Source organism: Rousettus aegyptiacus, unplaced genomic scaffold (genome assembly GCF_014176215.1).
Source record: "Rousettus aegyptiacus isolate mRouAeg1 unplaced genomic scaffold, mRouAeg1.p scaffold_m13_p_8, whole genome shotgun sequence".
NCBI classification, from domain to species: domain Eukaryota; kingdom Metazoa; phylum Chordata; class Mammalia; order Chiroptera; family Pteropodidae; genus Rousettus; species Rousettus aegyptiacus.
The window spans coordinates 65038826-65058964 of NW_023416311.1; the positions used below are offsets into that span (position 1 = coordinate 65038826).

At 32.4% G+C, this 20139-nt stretch overlaps 1 protein-coding gene and 1 long non-coding RNA gene across 5 annotated transcripts in view; both read left to right on the forward strand.

Annotated features, from left to right (window-relative positions):
- The window catches only part of SSBP2 (single stranded DNA binding protein 2), a 244599-nt gene that overhangs the window by 104860 nt on the left and 119600 nt on the right, over positions 1 to 20139 (forward strand). The gene's annotated exons all lie outside the window — the stretch shown is intronic.
- LOC118606627 lies at positions 1263 to 19197 on the forward strand. The gene is made up of 3 exons (XR_004952557.1): positions 1263 to 1276; positions 12456 to 12460; positions 18058 to 19197. It is a non-coding gene; the product is annotated as an uncharacterized LOC118606627 (long non-coding RNA).

The following is a 20139-nucleotide window of genomic DNA, read 5'->3' on the forward strand; positions in this document are numbered from 1 at the left end:
GATGCAAGCTTCCAAGAGTCTCCTCCCAGCAGAGCCATACAGGATGCGTTAAATTCCTCCAGCAAGGACTCGTGATAACAAATGTGAAACATCCACCAGGGAAGCTCGTGTGAGACGCAGCACCAGAGGTTTTTACTGGGAGCTGGTCACGTAGACACACTCTGCCTAGTACACATCCAAATTCCAGACTCCTAGGAGGAAAGCAGGTGTTCACTATAAACCATATTGTTTGTAAAAACAGTCTAGGCATCATTTTGTGTATGATGAGAACCCTACAGAAATCAAAGTTCCCAGATGACAGCCAGAGACCAGCCTTGCCCGCAGGCCTTTCTAAGGATAGCAACCTCAAGCCTGTGTTGTTAAATCTTTTTTGCACACTGTAGTTAAGCTTTGAAGGTCCTTCCAGAAAGCATTGAAAACTATTCAGAATCAACAGAACTCTGTTATGGTTCTTCATGTTCTGGTAATTGACAAACACTAGTGTTCGTTATAAGCTATTATAATATTATGAAATAATTTTTTAGTTTTCACCTCAAAGAGTGTTTCTATTATGAGTTTAAAATGCTTTTGGGAGAAACCTAGAAATTTTATAACAAGTTTTTTACATAAAATTCCATTCCAAGTTTCAAACAACTGGTTTGCAAATGAAATTTTAGAGTAAAATGTAGATTTAGGATTTTCTTACACGCAGGGTGTGGAGAAGGAAGAAATTAGAGTAGATCAGGTTCACTGGGGAAACCTTTAAGGAAGAAACTGGAGTTGAACTAAAGGTGGGTATTATAAGAAGAAGAGGGAAAAAAAGGCAAAGGATCATATCAGGGACACAGAGTAGCATGACTGAGGGAGGATACCAGATGGGGTAGGTTTGAGGAGAGAGAGAATTGTATATTAATACTTTGAAGCAAATGTAAACTCAGTCACTTTTTACATCAGTGCTGCTGAGACACAGATGCTTGATCTTTATATTTTCTGTTTTTGTGGATTCTAGAACTATTTCTAGGAGGATCTACTTTTCTTATTTAATAGTTTATGTGAGGTATAATACAAGTACTTTATATTTCTCTTTTGTTATATTTGCTCATCTTAAAGTACTTAACTCACAGGGTTGTTTCGAGGATTAAGTAAGATAACATGTGAAAAAGCTATGCAAAAGTATTTATGGCCATCATTTAAAATAGAATAACTGTGTAATCTTAATGAGTAAGATTAGGCATATACTTAATGTATAAGTTTTATGTATGGAATTTCCACACAGCAATATTAGCTATTTTCCCCAGTTTGCTCTTAACCTGTTCTACCGCTTCACTGAATGTTCATACCAGAAGGTCCTCTGGCTTCTAAACATTATAGCTCTCCTTTTGCATAGGGTAGACTTTTAACAATTGTTTATGTGCTCGTTTTGGTTTTCCTGCTTCTTTATATTATATGGGCTCCTTATTTGGCCTCAGTTTCCTGTGTTTTCCTCTGTCACACACTCAACTATTGGGAGAACAACTTTTATAAGAAATACTCTTCTGTACTTTGTTCCTTCACTGTATTTTCTAAGGTTAAAATAGAATTGTAAAGGGTTATCAATTCCAGGATAACAAAGCTTTATAACAAAAAAAGTTCTTTCTTTGTACTAATAAGAGGTAGAAAATATTTCACGAGTGCCTTATATTTAGCCTAAAGCTGCCGAGCACATTATAATTATGTTTAAATATATCTTAATGTAAAAATTGAGTATATTCTCGTTCTTTCAAATATTGCAAGAACTATTAGAAATTCAGCTAAATAATCACTGTCTACTAATACAACAAAATTCTTGGTAAACATTTAGATGAAATATTAAAATTTTTAGACCAAATATTTGAATATATCACTGATCTAAAACCACCTAGCTATTAATTGACTGGCTTAGTGTCTTCAGATTTATGATATGTGTAGAATCATCCTTAAAGCATATTAAATAACACATATCAGTGCTATACTGACGAACTATAATTCAGCTATTTCAAATCAATTTTTTAGCACAGAGAGTGCTATAATTTAGTATATTTAAAATTAAAAAAATAGCAAATATTATGTTTAACATCTGGTGTATTAATACTAGTTAAATGGAAACCTGCATTCAGTGAAGCAGGATTTGAAATAAGAAAAGCAAAAAATAACTCTGGGTGGAAATTTCCCAATGACATGGGCATTTAGTAGGTAATATAAGCAGAAATGTCACATTCTGTTTAAAAGCCAAGAAGCTCTTTCTCAGTAATAGTTTTTATGTCTATAAACAATAATCTAATATATTCTAAAACTAGTAGGGCAGTGATGTGAAGCTACATTTTAGATGGGAAATACAACAAAATATCTGTTTTTTAAAATAAAGGAGAAATATTTACATAGGTAGCACATATTTGTGTGTTTGATATAGTTGTAAGAATAGTTCACTTGTTATTTATATTTCAAAATATCTGTTAAAAGAGTATCTAATCTCATGTATTTGATTTCAAATTTTAAATTTGAAGTTTTCAATATCAAATTTCAATAATCTTTATAAATTTTTTCTTCACCCTTATTTGTGTCATTTATGTATCTTCTATATGTGAGAAATGCATGTTAGAAAAGGAAGCATACTGTATAATAGAAGTCTAAAACAAAAATTGAGTATATATACATTAGGTGTAATATAAACTTTTCAGAAGAATGCTTTTTGTGAGATTTTGAGACCACATATTGAAATAGTTAAATTTTTAAAAATGATTAAAATGAAAAAAGTTTCATCCTTTGTACCAGAAAGTTTTAAAGTATGATTTCATCAAAATAAAGAAAATATTTTTTAAACTATTTTATTTTATTTTGGTATTTTTTTAAAGTTTATAGAGGGAAAAATAATAGCAGCTCATAGGCCTCAACCCCAAACAAAGAGGAATACTTTTGTGAAGATGGTTTTTCTTAGACAAAACAACCAGAGCTTTAACCTAATCCTTAAACAAACTCAGTTTATATCCCAAGGGAAAAGCTATTTACTTTGAGACTCGGTTTGGAAAGAAGGCCTTCAATAAAACTGGGTGAAAGCAAAAGTCCTCAGCTGAGATAGTATTTGATTATTACTGATAAGGATGTTTCTATATATTTTTTTTTATCTAGTAAGGTTTAAATTTAAATTTTGGAATTAAAAAAAATGGATTTATAGCTAGAATAAAGTGTAAATTAATCAAGGTATTGTTTTTTTGAAGCAATTATGTGATCTCATGATTTTGATTACATTTTCTGTACATATTACTTAAAAAGGAGCCAATCAAATGGAAAATATTGAGGAGATGGGACACAGAAACTCCATTATGATAACAAGACTACTCTTCTTAGCTTTTTCTGCACAATATAAAATATACTTTATCTCCTATACTCATATACTTTTTAAAAATCATTGTATTGTGCTCAGTTTTAGACAAGTAGCCTTAAGTGATAGATTCTCCCAGAAGAAACATTTTCCTCTGTTTTCTGTGGGGAAAGTTTTTTTCCTTTGTAATATTTTTAAAAGGCTAAAATTGAATTTTTCAGTTTAGGAGAATTACTCTTGTTCTTACTGGATCTTTTCTCTAGGCTCTGAAGGTTCCCGATAACATGCCTACAGCCTTCACAAAATTGTAAGGTATAAAGTAACAGATTTTTAGAGCTAAAGTGTGACTTTTTGGATCATCTAGTCAAACACCTTCATTTTACATTGAACTCAGATGTCAGCTCAAGCCTTCTATCCAACCTGTGGCCTCTTTAGCGTTGCTGTATATCCTCAGGGATCATATGCTCATGGTTATTTCCAGCTTCAAATTTCTGACCCTTGGGGACTCTTTTTTCCCCTGTAGTAACCTTGCCCACTAATCCTTTTCTCTCTGTTTCTTAGAGACCTAGCCAATAAATGCTGTGATTGACTTGCATTCAGCTGGTGCCATCAGGTTTTAAACCATTAATATACTTACTGGAAATAGAGTAGTGAACTAACTGTATGTTTGACCTATAAAATCTCTGCTTTCACTTAACTTTCTCCTAGAATGGTGTTCTAGGTAGAATAACAGAATATTTTGTATTTGGTCTATATTTTTTTCCTCACTTTTAGATCTAAGATACTAAGTGGTCTAAAGACCTTTGTTATAAATATAATTACATTGAAGATTATATTTAATCATTTAAGCATTAAATAGTGTACTGGATAATGGTATAAGAGCTGAACACTATAAAATCAATGACACAGTGTCAGTGATATCCTTGCCTTCTATTCACAAAACATGTTTTTCCTTACCTATATGTGAGATTCTTTTAGGAAATGACTTCCAGTTAAAATGTTTTTTGCCTCATGAATACCTTGACATTGGGCGGATATACTTGACGTAGTTTACTAGGCCTGAGACTGTGCTAAGACACCTGTAGTATTATTATCTGTAATTAGATATCAGTCTCTTCCATCCAAAACCCATATTCCAGGGTTATATAATAATTCTAATATAAGGCAGAAAAAAACAATAAAACATGGAGATATGAACATACAGGATTGGAGACTAGACACATTGATACTCTTTTCTCAACTAAAAAGATTTATAGTCTTGGAACTAACATAGAAAACCAGTATGCATTTTGATTTTGCGTTTCACATCTTTTGGTTGAGTTGCCCACTTATTTATCTGTAGGCCTGGTGCAGTAGGTGCTCAGTAACCATGTTTATGAGCTTGAGTTGAATTTGGAGTTAACGTGTTCAATGTCTTTTACTCCTCACCAGAGCAATACCAACAGTGTGACCTAGTCTAGGCTCTCTACTGTTTCGGATATAACACTATGATTCTGTTTCTCTCACCTACTAGTACAGCTTCTTTTTTTCTTCAAACAGGTGAATCATGTTGAATTGCTCTGCAGTTAGATGGATTTCTCTGAAAAAATTTTTTGACAGTACTAAATGATTTCTATAATTCTGCTTTAATATCTTTCAGTATAGAGACTGTAATTTAATAGCAGTACAGTTTTTATTCTGTAGAGAAGGCTCCTTAACCAAATTCATACTACTCCTTCCCCCACGTTTTAAATTTTCATAGTGGAAACCAAGAGGTAGTAATTTTTGTTTGTTTTACAAGACCTTTCGGCAAGGCCTATTGAAATAGTAAGCTTTTCTTCATACACTATGTATTATTTATAGAACATTTACCCTGTAACTAGGGGGCTAGAGGGCAGATAAACTAAAAACTGAATTGTTTAAGAATCTCTGCCACATTAAATCAGAAACTTAGATAAAGCATCTCTTAAATTAAAAAAAAAATTATATTTACTGGCAACTTCTTATGAATACATCTGTAGTGCAGAAAAAGTCTATTTGTAATGAATTCTTGTTATGAATTTAATGACTGTGTGTTTTAATTAATTTGAAAACTGCTGCTGGCAGTTGGTCAGGACAGGAACTGGTGAACTGTTCGCCAGGTAGTGTCTAGGGGCTGTTTGACAGCCGCTTTTTCTTACTGTGAAATCTTTACCTGATTCCAGGACGTGTGTATGAGTGCTGAGGAGCCAGGTGCTGCTTTTACTGTCAGCTACTTGAAACTATATAGTAGAAACCATAGCTTTTATGACCAGAATATTTCCATTCCTGTTTCTACAATGGCTGGCAACAGAAGAAGCTAAGATTAAAATTGAAAACATAATGAAGTAAGTCATCTTTAAATTATCATTGATGAGGTCTATACATTTTAACGTAGTGCCTTTGTCAGTCCTCTTCTTATACCTGAGCATTCATAACTGCTCAGATGCTAATTTTCTCTTTCGCCCTCATAATTCATTTTATCATCCTTATTCGAATGATTCCCCAATTCCTCTCAAGCTTTAGCTTTACTTCCCCAGGACCATTGGACAATAGTAGTTGGATGTCACTCTGCCACTTTAAATTCAATGTTTTAAAAATCATTAAAATCACCCTGCCCCCAGCCAAACCTAAACAAACAAAAGACTTTATGAGAAAACAGTAGGAAACTTGTTTTCCTCTTCTAGCTTTTACAATTCTATTTCTTACATCATTTTTGTTTTATTCTTCCATGATTTGAGATCTTAATGATTGACTCTTCCCTTTCTGTCTGCCACCTTCGATTTTTATTTGTATTTTTTTTTGCCTCTTGCCACCTTCCCTGCTCCCAGACTCATAATTCCTGAAACTGCTTTTATCAAATATTCCTCAACTCAAAAATGTTTAATGATTTCTTAGTACTTTTAGGATGAAATCCAGATTACATTACCTAGCATTCAGTTTCATGATTATCTGCTTTTATTCTCTGTCTTCATTAAGTTTCTGCTCCCATCTACTTCAGCCAGGGTTGCCTGCATGTTGTCCTTTTTAATATGCATTAAAGCTCAAACCAAGTGACTTTTTAAACCAATCCAGCTCTTTCTCAGTCACATGGCTTTAGAAATATTTCCCTGAGATTTTTTGATGGTCAACCCCTCTCTCCATCTGTTAAACTTAATTCATCATTTGAGATCCTAACCAAGGTATCATTTTCGTCATAAAGCCTTTCTTGATCCTGTTGATAAATGTACTTCTATATAGGGCTTATCTTGTACTTCCTCATAGATAGCAATGACTATAACAAATTTTAATTATTGGCATAATTCTTTACCACTATGTAATTATAAGCTTCCAGTGCCCAGTGCATTTCATGTAATCATATCATAAATATGGAATGATTATTTTGCTGTACATTTGTGAAATGGAAAATAGTGTAGTATAATCACCAAAAGTAGATAGTGTTTTTGGAGTTAGACAGATAGATAGATCTAGGTTTATATCCATGTTCTACTGTATGCCATGTAAACATGGCAATATATTAATGAACCTCTCTGAGGCTCATTTCCTGATCTTTAAAAAGTGAGCTATTCAAGTACACACACAAATGTATAAACATGTAGAGATTTTTTAATTTGTTCAACCTGTCTTTCATTTATTTTGTGCTGATACATTGGTATTTTAAAAGATTGTTTATATATATATATTTTATATATATATATATATATTAGAGTCTGGAGCAGATTCATTAAAAATTGACTGATTGGTCCCATTTTCCATTGAGATACATGCTGAGGAGAGCATGATATGATAGGCAATTTCATTGCTTCGGGGGTCTATTCCTTGTTAAAAAGTGGTGGCAAGAGTTCATCCTAAGTCATAGTATTATTCCTTGACTGCCCCTTTGTGTTTTCATCATCCTTCCCAGACTAGGTGAGTGGATCGTGCATGGGAAATACAAGATGGTTGTGTTCTGAGATGGGGTATTAGATAGTTGTGAATTGATTTTTACCTGATAGATTCTATTCCTGGGTATCAGTGCTTTTAATGACTAGAGTTTTTTATTTTTGTTTTTTGTTTTTGTTTTTTAATTTAGAAATCTTTTGACAAGTTACATAGCATATTATTTAAATAATTTCCATTTTCATTGTGTAGTACCTTCTTTGGTACGTTAAAATTTCCTCTCATTTTCCAAAGCTTAAGTTGTATCCAGAGCAAGTTGCAGTGGCAGGAAGGTCTTTACCATTTTGATTTGTGTTACAACAAATCCTGATGACTTAGGAAAATAATGAAGCATTTTTGGTTGTTAGTTTGACAGAATGGGTGGCTATTCTTAAACATGTATAAAATTGAAGTTTTTTCCAAATGGAGTTATATTTTATGTCTGTCTTTTTCCAGTTAGGTTCCTTGGATGTATTTTCAAACTACTCAGAAGTTAACGTATAAATATATTCATTCAGTTGTGATTCAGTGGATTTGCGAATATTGTTATAAAGGAGGATTGGAAGTAGTCACCAATATGGGATCTTTGACCTGTTATTTAGTCTATACATGTGTAATTGTGGTAATTTATATGATGTTTTTAGCACACTCTGGTATATTGTAAGCACTTAATAACATTAACCGCTACTTCTGCTATTGCTATTGTAATACTTCTATTTCCGTTAAGTTCTTGTACTGCATTTAAAAGTTAATCTGAACATGAGACAAAAGAAGAGAAAAAGGACGTAAAAATTTATGTGGAGTTACTATTAAATTTTTCGGGCTTGACAAATTATATGGAAATTATAATTTTTATATGGGAAAATATCAATGAGTTTCATTGGTTTTTCAAGACAAATGACTTTGCCCTTTTTCTAATTTTGTTCTTATGCTTTCTTTATTCTGTTTGCAAGCCACAACATAGGGTATTTTAAGTTTATTGTTCTCAATTCTTATTTTATCTGTAACTAGTCATAGATGATCACCGTTAGGTGATTTCAAAGCTAATTAAAAATAAATAAATAATGTTTTGCTATGAAAGATTATTTTTCTTTTGAACAAATTGTATTTTATTTTCTCTATAAATAATTTACAACTTTCAAGTAATCTTTAAATGTTGGGAAATTTTTCACTTGAAGGCATATGAACATATCATAACTGATTTGATAAATATTTATAAAAATAAAAGATTTATGGCAAAAAAGAAAAATAGCCTCCTTAGGGCCAGCGAGTCAATGAGAATATACAACCTTAAGCAATGCAAGAAGCGAGCTCTGATTAGTTTCGGATGATAGTGCAATACTGGGAACCTGAACATGAAACTGATTAATGTAGCTCCAGTAGAAGAGTGATGTTTTTCCTTCCTCAGCAGAGACAGAAGTTTCTCCTGCACAATTGAATCAGAGATAGACAAAAGATGTGAGAACCTCCAGACTTAGAGCAAATGCAAAAAAAAATAAAAATAAAAATAAATAAAAAAATAAAAAAATAAAAAAAAAAACATTGCAAAGTAGACTTCATATATGGGAAAGTTTGAGGTAAGAAATTCCTACAGTCAGTGTGCATCTAGGTATCTAGACCAGGATGGAACTCACTGTGCACCGCTCAAGAAGGGATTCATGCAACGTCATGTGTAGGACTTTGCCTCTGTGCCTTAAAGATTTTGTTTTTCCAGTGTAGTGTAAAGTTCTGTGGTTGGTGGTGAAGCCACAACTCTGAGAAAGATGGCAAATAATTCTGTACACACACCATTCACAGAGTCCTTTTGGTCCCTCTCAGTTAATTCTTTTAAAACCTCTTTCATGTGTTCATTAGAAACCCATGAATCCAGGTGGGCCCAGCTACTTAGATTTAAGGCAGTTTTACTTAGAACTTTGTTTAGTATCCTGCATTAATCACCCATAGCATATATCAAGTTTGTCATCATGATATTGTCAAACTAAAGGGTAATAAAGAATTTCAGGGTGCTTTTACAAAGTGCAGCTGTCTAGTCAATAAAATGATTGTACTTAGGAAACTACTTGGGAGATGTTTTATTGTTTAACCTTCACTGGAATATTTTTTTAGGAAAACAACGGAATTGGCATCATTACAAGAATAGAGTACAAGCAAAACCTCTTCAATGAAGTCCAAGAGGGCAAGCAAACTTATTAATTAAATATTTAATCAGATTATAGCTGGTATGTTAATTTTAGGTCACATTTATTATATACCATATATAATCATGATACATATATTTTTATGTTTACTGCATAGATTATATAAGCTTTGTATAATCAATGTGGAGAGTGTATTTATATATCTTTTTTAGTAACATTATTTTATATTGTAAGGGAGTTTAATGATATTTTTATTTTGTCTTTTTATTTGTATTGTATTATATTTATTTTGAAGTTAAAACTAGGATAGGAACTCTTTAATAATAGTTTTTGTGTGAAAACATAATCTACTTTATGATGATTTGCTTTCTAGTTCTAAATTAGTTAAGATTCAATGTCAGGGGCTGAAATTAAGAGACTCCTCCCCATCTCCCCAAACAAGATAGAAATTTATTTTTCACTCCTGTACGTGTCTGGGCTGATATAATGGCCTCACAAATATCAGAGAATCAGACTTCTTTTTTTTGTTGCTGTGCCAGCTTCAGCACACAGTTTCCATCTATTGGTTCAGTTTCACTCACATCCCAGTCAGCTAGAAAGAGGAAAGAAGGGAAAAGAGAAGGCACCCCTTCCTTTGAACAGAATGACCTGGAAGTTTGCAAAGCTCTTATGCTCAGTTCCCACTGGCCATAACTTAGTCATATGCCATATCTAGCTATAGTAGAGGCTGTGAAATGTGGTCTTTCGTTACATGAGCAAGTGTTCAATTGAAAATTTCTGTAATTTTGTAAGAGAAGGCGGGATTTGGGGAGAAAGCTATAAATCACTGTTAGAAATATATTGACGCCGAACCCAAGAACTGCCTTTTTAATGGAAAATACAAAAGCCTTTATAATAGTTGTCCAGAAAAATTTTGAAGAAAAATATGCCTGTGTTTGAGTTATGTTGTTCGGCAGTCAGAAACATATCATAATTCAACTGTCTAGAGAGGCCTAGTATTCTTTTAACTTATCTAGGATTAAGGATACAATTACATAATAAAACTTTACTATTGAAAATCAAGTTCCAAAAATTAAAATACACTAGATAATATTTGGTAAAATTCTTCATTTCTGTGTATTAGGAAGGAGCTGTAGAAATATGAAGTGTCAGAGACCATGTAACAGCATTGGGGAGTCTGTATGCTAATATGAACTAAACTCCCTTCTAGTTTAACCTGAAACTAGGCATAGTATAATCTCTCTGGAGAGATTATAAAAAGCAATCTCAGTTTCCTCTTTTTTTACACATGGAAAATTGAGCTAAAGAATCTCTAACATGTTAGGTCTGATGTTCAGGCATGTGGTATGTGCATTGAATTGACAAAAATGCAAAGAAATAGAATTCTTGCACAAACTCCTCTTTTAACTATACACCTTGTCTCCCATCACTTTTATAGAACACAGTCCCAGAGTCCAGCAATTACATTTTGCCTCGAAGTCTGTTTTGTCTGCTATTATACCAGATTTCTTTTGGTTGATAGCTGTACAGTATAGCTTTTTTTCTGTCCTTTTAAGATTTTCCGCATTTCTACATTTTAATTTTTATGGCTTGTTTCCCGCTATTGGCATATAATTGTTTTCAAAAATCTAGTCTGACAATCTTTTGTTTTTAATGAGTATTTATTCTGTTTGTATTCAATATAATTACTGAGATTTGAGTTTTAAGTCTATTATTTTACTATTTTCTATTTATCCTGCTGATTTTGTTACTTGTTTCTTTTTTTTTTGTTTTTGTTTTGGTTTGATTATTTTTTCTTATGGCATCCTTGTCCTACTTCCCATCATTAGTGTGTTATATTTATGTCTTTATTGTTCTTTTCATGGTTACCCAAGAGGCTACACTATTTGTGTTTGTCATATTACAATATAATAAAAAGTATTATTATTACCACTTTCTGGCCTGTGAAAGAACCTTCCACTTTAGTACATTTAATGACCCCCACCCTCAACTTAAATGCTATCATCATGCGTTTTAATTTTATATGTATTTTAAACTCCAAAAAGATCATTATTATCACCTTTTTTTTTTTCATTTACAGAAAATATTCTTGTTACATCTCTGAGCTTTCTTCTTGAAGCATTCTCTTTTTACCCAAAGAATACGCTTTAGTTAGTATATCATACTTTGTGTAGATCTGCTAGTAATAAATTCTCTCAGGTTTCGTTTGTTTGAAAAATGTCTTTATTTTACCTTTTGTTTTTTGAAGGACATTTTTGCTGGATATACAATTCTAGGTTTATTTTCTTTCAGTGTGTTAAAGTTGCCGTGGCACGCCTCTCCTTCCCCTTCTTTCCTCCGTTTGGCTGACTGGGATGTGTGTGAGACTGAACCACTAACATGGCTTCCATTGTTTCACTTGAGATTTCAGCTGTCAGTACATTTGACCTTTTCATGTTTTGTTTCTGGCTACTCTTAAGATATTTTTTGCCTTTGATTTTCATCAGTTTTTACTATTATATGACTAGGTATTATTGTTTTTGTACTTATCATGATTGGTGTTTATAGTGCTTTTTAAATTTGGAGTTTAATGTCTTTTCAATCAGTTTTGGAAAGTTTTCAGCCATTGTATCTTCAAATACTCCCTCTGCCTCTACTTTTTAAAATAAATCCTCTCATTCTGGGAATATGTATGCTAGATATTTTACCATACCTTATGTATCATTTATGCTCTTTTCTGTATTTTTCCGTCTTTTCTTTTTTCATATTATAGTTTGGATATTTTCTTCTCACCTATCTTCTACTTCACCATTTTTTTTCATCTGTGAATAATTTGCTATGAAATCCATCAACTAAATTTTTAATTTCGATAATTATATTTTTTAGTTCTAGAATTTCCATTTAGATGCTATTATTCTACATTTTTGCTGATGTTGTCAACATTGTGGCTTAATTTAGTGGTCATAATAAGTATAATGGTTTTTAAGCCCATCTCTGATATCCCCACTATCTGAATCTACAGTGGGTCTGATTTCTATTTTTTTTGTTTCTTTTGGTCTCCAGATGTTTGTTATTATTGTCTTCGCATACTTTTTATTGTGTCCTAGATGTTGTATGTGAAAATTAGTGCCGATAACTTGAGAATCTCAGTCATATTCCAAAGAGGATTATCTTTGCTTCTGGCATTCAGCAAGTTTGGAGGCACTAGCAGCACTTCCTGATCATTGTGAACCAAACAAGGGAGTGAGATGATTTAAAATAGGCCTGGTTTCCTATGTGTGACGGTCTGTTTCTGTATTCATACTTACTCCAAGAATATAACCCTTTGAGGTCCCAACCCATACAAACTTTATATTCTCCTTGGTGGGCTCTGAATGCTAATTTTTATGCCCCAGCACTATAAGTTTATTAACACCTCTGCTTTTCTTCTCAGCCTCTCAGTCATGCTTTTGACATTAGCCTTGAGCACAAAGTTGTCATTAAATATCAGGATCACCTGTCTGAGCTGACTTCCTTTCCTAATATTAACTCCAGAGTTCTTTACTACCTCGGTAGCTTCTGGTGCCTTATTTTTTATTTTAAATTCTACCCAACATTTTAAGACATACTTTGAGTAGGATTGGTCTAAAATACCTACTTTGTTATTCTGGAAGTGGAACCCTCCAAAGAGTATATTTTAACAATGGCGATGAATGTGATAATGGTAACTAGTACTTTATAAAATATGTTCCAGGTATAGTTTTCATGCATTATTTCATTTAATTATTACAGTACTTACTATAATGTAAGTATTTTTATTATTCCCATTACTACAGATTAGGAAACAGATTTAAAGAGGTCAAGGTACAGAGTTAATAAACTGCAAAATTAAGTTTTGAAACTAAGACTTAAACTCTGGAAACCACAGTCTTAACCAGTTATACTCTATTAATATAAAGTACATATGACAACTAACTAAATCCATGATAATAGTGATTTATAATTTCAGACATATCTGTGTTTATGATTAGGGATGCTAGTCTTTTCATTTTATTACTGAGTTTTTATATAACCTTTAAGTTATTCAGTGTATATGTACCTCACTTTTACATTAGTACAGAGCCCTTAGTATCTTAGTTATTTTTTGTGGGCCCCTTGGCAAAAACAAACAAAACCCCAACAATTCTGTTAAGTAAGTATCCATAACCTAAAAGTTTAATAGCCATTTAAAAATACACATAAACTGAAAGAAAAGATATTTTAATTTCTTTGAAAAATAATCACAATGATAGGATCCGAGCACCTGTTAGGTACTCCACAGCTTCTCAGATCTTGGAATTAGATTGGGCACTACCACCTTTGTTTTCTGTTTCACATTGAATTTCATGTGATCTAATGTAAAAACTACGAACTAGCATGAACTAGTCATTCACAAAATATTCAACATATGTTGAGTATTCCTATATTTCCCTTGAAAATTTAAGATATAACATGGTGTAAGTTTATGGAATGTGGGATTAACATAATATCTCTCTTTAGAAGCTGTAATTGAAAAAGTCCCTTTGCTTCCTGATTCCAGGTCTCTCAGGCAATATTCCTTCACCTCCCAGATGAGAATCTAAGCATTAGAGAAATTGATAAAATGTTTAGTCTAAATAGGTGGTTTTTGTTTGTTCGTGTGTTTGTTTTTTTGTTTTTTGTTTGTTTGTGTGTGTGTTTTTTTTTTTTTTTTTTGGTAAAGGCAATTAAATGTTAAAGCATTTAAAAGAATACTTTTGAAACCACTCTTGGTTTTCTTAAGCGTCTCCAATACAGTTTATATGCATCTAGGAATGAAGAGCAAGAGTGTTTCTTTTGATGCTCAGATAGAGTAACCAGTTGTGTGTATGTCAGGTAGATGTCCGTGAAGTACAAGACAATACTTTTTAAAAACCGTAATAATTAATTGATTGACCTTTTGTGGCACTGAAGATTTGTTGGGGGCATAGATAAACAGTGCACATGCTACGTTCTTATCCTGAAGGCAGTTATTTGACACAGTCTATGGGGATGGATTATCTGGTTAGGAAAAGGCAAGTTAAAAGAGAAGGGCAGAAGTCAGATTTCCACTTTTGGCTGTGCTCTGGATGTGTCGCTTTATCTCTATAAAATAAAGATTTTTCCTATGTACCTCTTATATGATCTCTAAAGTTCCATTTTAGCTCCAAAATACATCAGTCCCATGGTTCACCTGAAGCCTTTGCTATATTCTTTACGTCAATAGGCCATTCCTTTACTGCTAGAGTTTATATGTAAATTTGTAAATCTAATGTAAATGAACTGCTTTCTTAATGACCATTTAAATCTCTCTGGACTTATCCATGGGGCCATAATGTTTACTGACATGCTTTCCTATGATGTTGTCCTTAATTGGGAGGTACATCTTATAAGAATTATAGTCTCCAAGTGGGATAATTCCTGCGGTTTAAAAGTTACCACAAAGGAATTCACTGGCATTAGAAACCAAGACATATTTATTTCTCAATACTTTCCCCAAGGCTCTAAAATGTTACTATAAACTCAGAACATTCCTACATTTAACCAGATTTATTTTCAGGTTCATTGGTTATTCAATATTTTCCCGGAAACCCATTAATTCATATTCTTTAGAAAGTATGTATGTACTAGACCATCAGAATAATATGAGTAGAATGCCCTTTTTGTTAAATGTTCTCTGTGATATAATCCATAGTAACTGATTTTCTCAAATTGATGATTTTTCTATTTCTTAGAACTTTTTAAATTAAAAACTTTTACTATTTTTTTATTATGTAACTAGTAAATTCATTGAGGTAGAATAATTAGAAATATATGTGTTTGTGTTGAGTTATATAGATTACCATGATTATTTATAAACTAAGCTCACAATTTAAGTTTCTCTTAGTTTGTTAGAATTCTAAAAAGAAAGGCATCCAGAAGAGTAGAAAACATTCTGCCTATAGGACTTTCTGACAATTAATACTATTAAATACTTTATTTTACTTACTCTTAGAATCTTTATTCTAATAACACAGCAACTGAATCGTTTAAGTACCTAATTGAACTAATGTATTTGAATCTTTAAAAATATATATAATCCAACATTAGCCAGTTACATGAATAAAGCCAAATTTATATTTAAGTTGAAAAATAAATATATATCTAGAGACCTGATCAGATAACAGTACATTAGGGAAAATATAACCGAGTTTTTTTGATAGTTATAAATTAAATATAATGCTTCAGTATTATAAGAAAGAATGGTTCCATACTACTTTGTTTTTGTTTGTTTTGATTTCCTCCTGGACACAGTTTTAAGGAGAACCTTGACTAACCTAGATGCTATTATAAGGCTATAAAACATGTTTTTGCTCTTTGCACTCCCACCCTTAAAGCCTAGATAAAGCATTACCCCAGGGAAAAAAAGAAAAAAGAAAGCCAACAGTTCGTTTAAAACCTGCAAGCCAGTATGTCAAAGCTTGATTTGTGGCAGAAACCAAGTAAATGCTATCATATGTCTTTGACATAATTGGACAACTATTAGGGAGAAAAAAAATAGTGTCATATAAAAGCTAAATAGAAACTGTGTGTTTGCCTTGGGGGTGGCGGGGGGTGGAGAGGCACGGAAACAAGACAAGTCCCTTTGCCTGTCCTATACAGAAAATCCAGAATAGTCACTGTCTAGAAATGTCAATTAATAATAAATTAAAGGAACTGAACTTATTTGCAGTAAAGGAGAAAAAAAGAAATGTAATATTGTCTTCAAAAATCCTTTAGGGCTATCATGTGTAAGAGCAATAATAACTTTAATGGGCAGAAGTTTTAGGGAGGCACAATTTGGCTTATAACCTTATAATAAAGGTTTTGTAACATAATGGTCATGTCTGTCCATGGAAGTACTCAGATATGGATTAGAATGGTGTATGATGGATTTTATTAAGAGGAAGTGCAGAGTCAGTGACCTAAGATTAATTCTGACTTTAAGATTCTGAGAGCTTCCTTTGATAATACTACATTGAGGTGCTTTAATGATGGGCTGTGTGTTTATTTTAGAAATTTTCTATAATATTTTACTTTAATATTTGCTGTAAGTCTCTGTGCAGAAATACGGCAAACTAGTGAAGTGGGTTCACTTCCAGACTCCTCTGCTTCCTCAGCCAGATGCCCTTGTTCAAGGAACAATGTATGCACCCTGTACAACCAACCACACACAGCATTTCTGATTGGTGGTCAGCGTATTTAGGGCATTTTTCTCTGGACTGATTTCAAGTATAATGTGATCTCGTTATACATCTCTGCTCATCTTATTGCTGGAGTAATTTAAGTATTTTAACTCAAAGCCTTGTTTCCTCTGAATGAAATAGTTTCTTTTATCAAGAGCTTTATAATTTGCCTGATTTCAAATAACTGAAATATTTAATTTTTAAAAACTCTAGCACTATTCACATTTCTGATCAACCAGAAAATATTAAGTGAGCCACTGTTTGATTATTATATTTCAGACATCAGTTTTGGTATTAATGTTAGAGGTAGCTTCAGGGACTTATCGCCTTTCCATATATGTGGGGGGTATGTGTGTATGAATATATGTATTTTCTAGTATCTACAGGTTCATTGAGGTAAAAGTGATATACAAAAACTGTACATATTTAATATACAAAATTCGATGAATTTAGTATCCCTCTACTGATAAGAACACTTAACATGAAATCTGCTTACTCTCTTAAGTGCACAATCCCTTATCAATATCTCTAGGCACTACATTGTAAAGCAAATCTCAAGAACTTACTCATCTTACGTGATGGTAACTTGATAGAAGAATAGCTCCCCACTTCACCCTCCTCTCATTGTATGGCAATCACCATTCTACTTTCTGCTTTTATAAGTTTGGGAATTACTCAGTATTTGTCCTTCTGTGACTGACTTAGTACACTTAGCACAGTGTCCTTAAGCTCCATCCATTTTGTTGCAAATGGTAGATTTTACTTCTTTTTTTAAAGATGATTAACATTCAAATGTACATATATACCACATTTTCTTTATCTCTTCACCTGTCAGTGGACATACGGATTTCCTTATGTTGGCTGTTTTGAATAATGCGGCAGTGAACATGGGAGTGCAGATATTTCTTTGATGTCCTAATTTCAGAAGTGGAATTGCTACATCATTTATTAGTTCTTTCTTTACTTGTCTTAAGAACTGCCAAACTGTTTTCTATAGCAGCTGCACCATTTTACATTCCTACCAACAGTGTGAAATGCCTCCAATTTCTCTACCATATTGCCAACACTTATTGTTTTATTTTTTTTTATAGTAGCCATTCTAAGAGATGTGAGGTGATATTTCAATTGTAGTTTTGACATGTATTTCCCTAATGATTAGTAATATTGAGCATGTTTTCATGTTCCAGTAGATCATTTGCATGTCTTCTTTGAAGAAATGGCTGTTGAAGCCCTTTGCCCATTTTTAAATCAGTGTATTTGCTTTATTTTTTTTTTCTTTTGCTATTCAACTGTAAAAGTTTCTTGTATATTTTGGAATTTAACACCTTATCAGACAAATGGCTTGCAGATATTTTCTCCCATTCAATAGGTGGCAAACACTTTATTTCCTTTGCTGTGTGGAAGCTTTTCAGTTTGATGTATTCCCACATACCTATTTTTGCTGTGATGTCATATCCATGAAATCATTATAAAGACCAATGTTATGAAGATTTCCCCCTATGTTTTTTTAGGAGTTTTACAGTTTCAAGTCTTCTTTAATTTTTTTCATCTGTGTACTGTAATTTCATTGTACAAGTCTCTCACTTCCTCGGTTAAGTTCATTTCTAAATAGTTTATTCTTTATGAAGCTATTGTAAATGGAATTGTTATCTTAATTTCCTTTTTGGATAGCTCATTTTTAGTGTATAGAACTGTAAGTGATTTTTATGTGTTGAGTTTGTATCCTCAACTTTACTGAATTCATTGATTATTTTTAACAGATTTTTGGTGGAGTTCTTGGGGTTTGCTGTATATAAGATCATGTTACTTGGAAACGGATCATTTTACTTGTTACTTTCCAATTTGTATGACTTTATTTCTTTTTCTTACCTACTTGCTCTAGATTGGACTTTCAGTACTATTTTAAATGAAAGTGGCGAGAATATCTTTATCTTGTTCCTAACTTTAAAGGGAAAGTTTTTAGTTTTTTACCATTGAGTATGATATTAGCTGCGGACTCGTATATGTCCTTTATTACGTTGAATCAATTCCTTTTCTACACAGTTTATTACGTATTTTAATTCTGAACGAGCCTTGAATTTTGTTAAATGTTTTTCTGCATCTATTGAGATGACCATGTGATTTTTATTCTTCATTATATTAATATTGTATATCACTTATTGATTTGCCCATGTTAAACCATCCTTGTATCCCATGGAATAATCCCACTTGATCATGGTGTATGGTTCTTTTAGTGTGCTCTTGATTTTGGTTTGTTACTGTTTTGTTGAGAATTTTTGCATCTCTGTTTATCAGGGATTTTGGCCTGTAATTTTCTTTCCTTGTGGTGTTCGTGTGTGGCTTTGGTAACAGGGTAATGCTGGCCTTTGTAAAATGAGTTTGGAAATGTTCCCTCCTCTTCTATTTTTGGGAAGAATTTGAGAAGGATTAGTGTTAATTCTTCTTTAAATGTTTGGTAGAATTCACCAGTGAAGCCATCTGGTTCTGGACTTTCGCGAGTTGAGAGGGTTTTTAATTACTGTGATTCAATCTCCTCACTCATTATTGGTCTGTTCAAATTTTCTGTTTCTTTATGATTCAGTCTTGGTGGTTTGTATCTTTCTAGGAATTTATTCTAGGTTATCCAATTTGTTGCCATGTAATTGTTCATAGTTGTCTCTTTTTATTTCTGTGGCACCTCTTGTAAAGTCTCCTCTTTCATTTCTAATTTTATTTATTTGAGTCTTTTTGTCAGTCTTTGTAAAGGTTTGTCAGTTTTGTTTATCTTAAAGAAAAAATACCCCAATACTTACTTTTGTTCATCTTCTTTCTTTTCTTTTTAATGTCTACTTCACTTATTTCTGCCCTCATCTTTATAATTTACTTTTTTCTGCTAAATTCGGCTTAGTTTGTTCTTTTTTTAAAATTTCTTTGAGGTGTTATGTTAGGTTGTTTGAGATCTTTACTTTTTCTTAATGTAGGCATTTATTGCTATAAAATTCACTATTCGAACTGCTTTTCTTCTATCCACTAAGTTTTGGTATGTTTCATTTTAATTTTTATTTGTCTCAGGATAGTTTTTTATTTTCCTTTTGAAATCTTTGGTTGTTCATGAGTATGTTGTTTAATTTTCTACGTGTTTGTGAATCTTCCAATTTTTCTCCTGTCACTGATTTCTAGTTTCATACTGTTGTGGATAGAAACGATACTTGATATGATTTCTATCTTTTTAAATTTGTTGAGACTTGTTTTGTGGCCCAACATATAATCTGTCCTAGAGAATGTTTCATTTCTTGAAAAGAATATATATATATGCTGATGCTTTTACATGGATCATTCCATGTATTGTTAGATTCATTTGATACATTGTGTATTTGTGTCTACTATTTATTGATTTTTTGTCTGAACAATCTATCCATTGATGGAAGTGGAGTATTGAAGTCCCATTTTATTGTCCGTTTCTCTCTTCAGTTCCATTAATATTTGCTTTATATTTTTTCTTCAGTGTTGGTTGCATTTGTTGTGCCTTTCTTTGCAGTTGTATCTTATTAATGAATTGACCCATTTTTTATTATATAGTGACTTTGTTTTT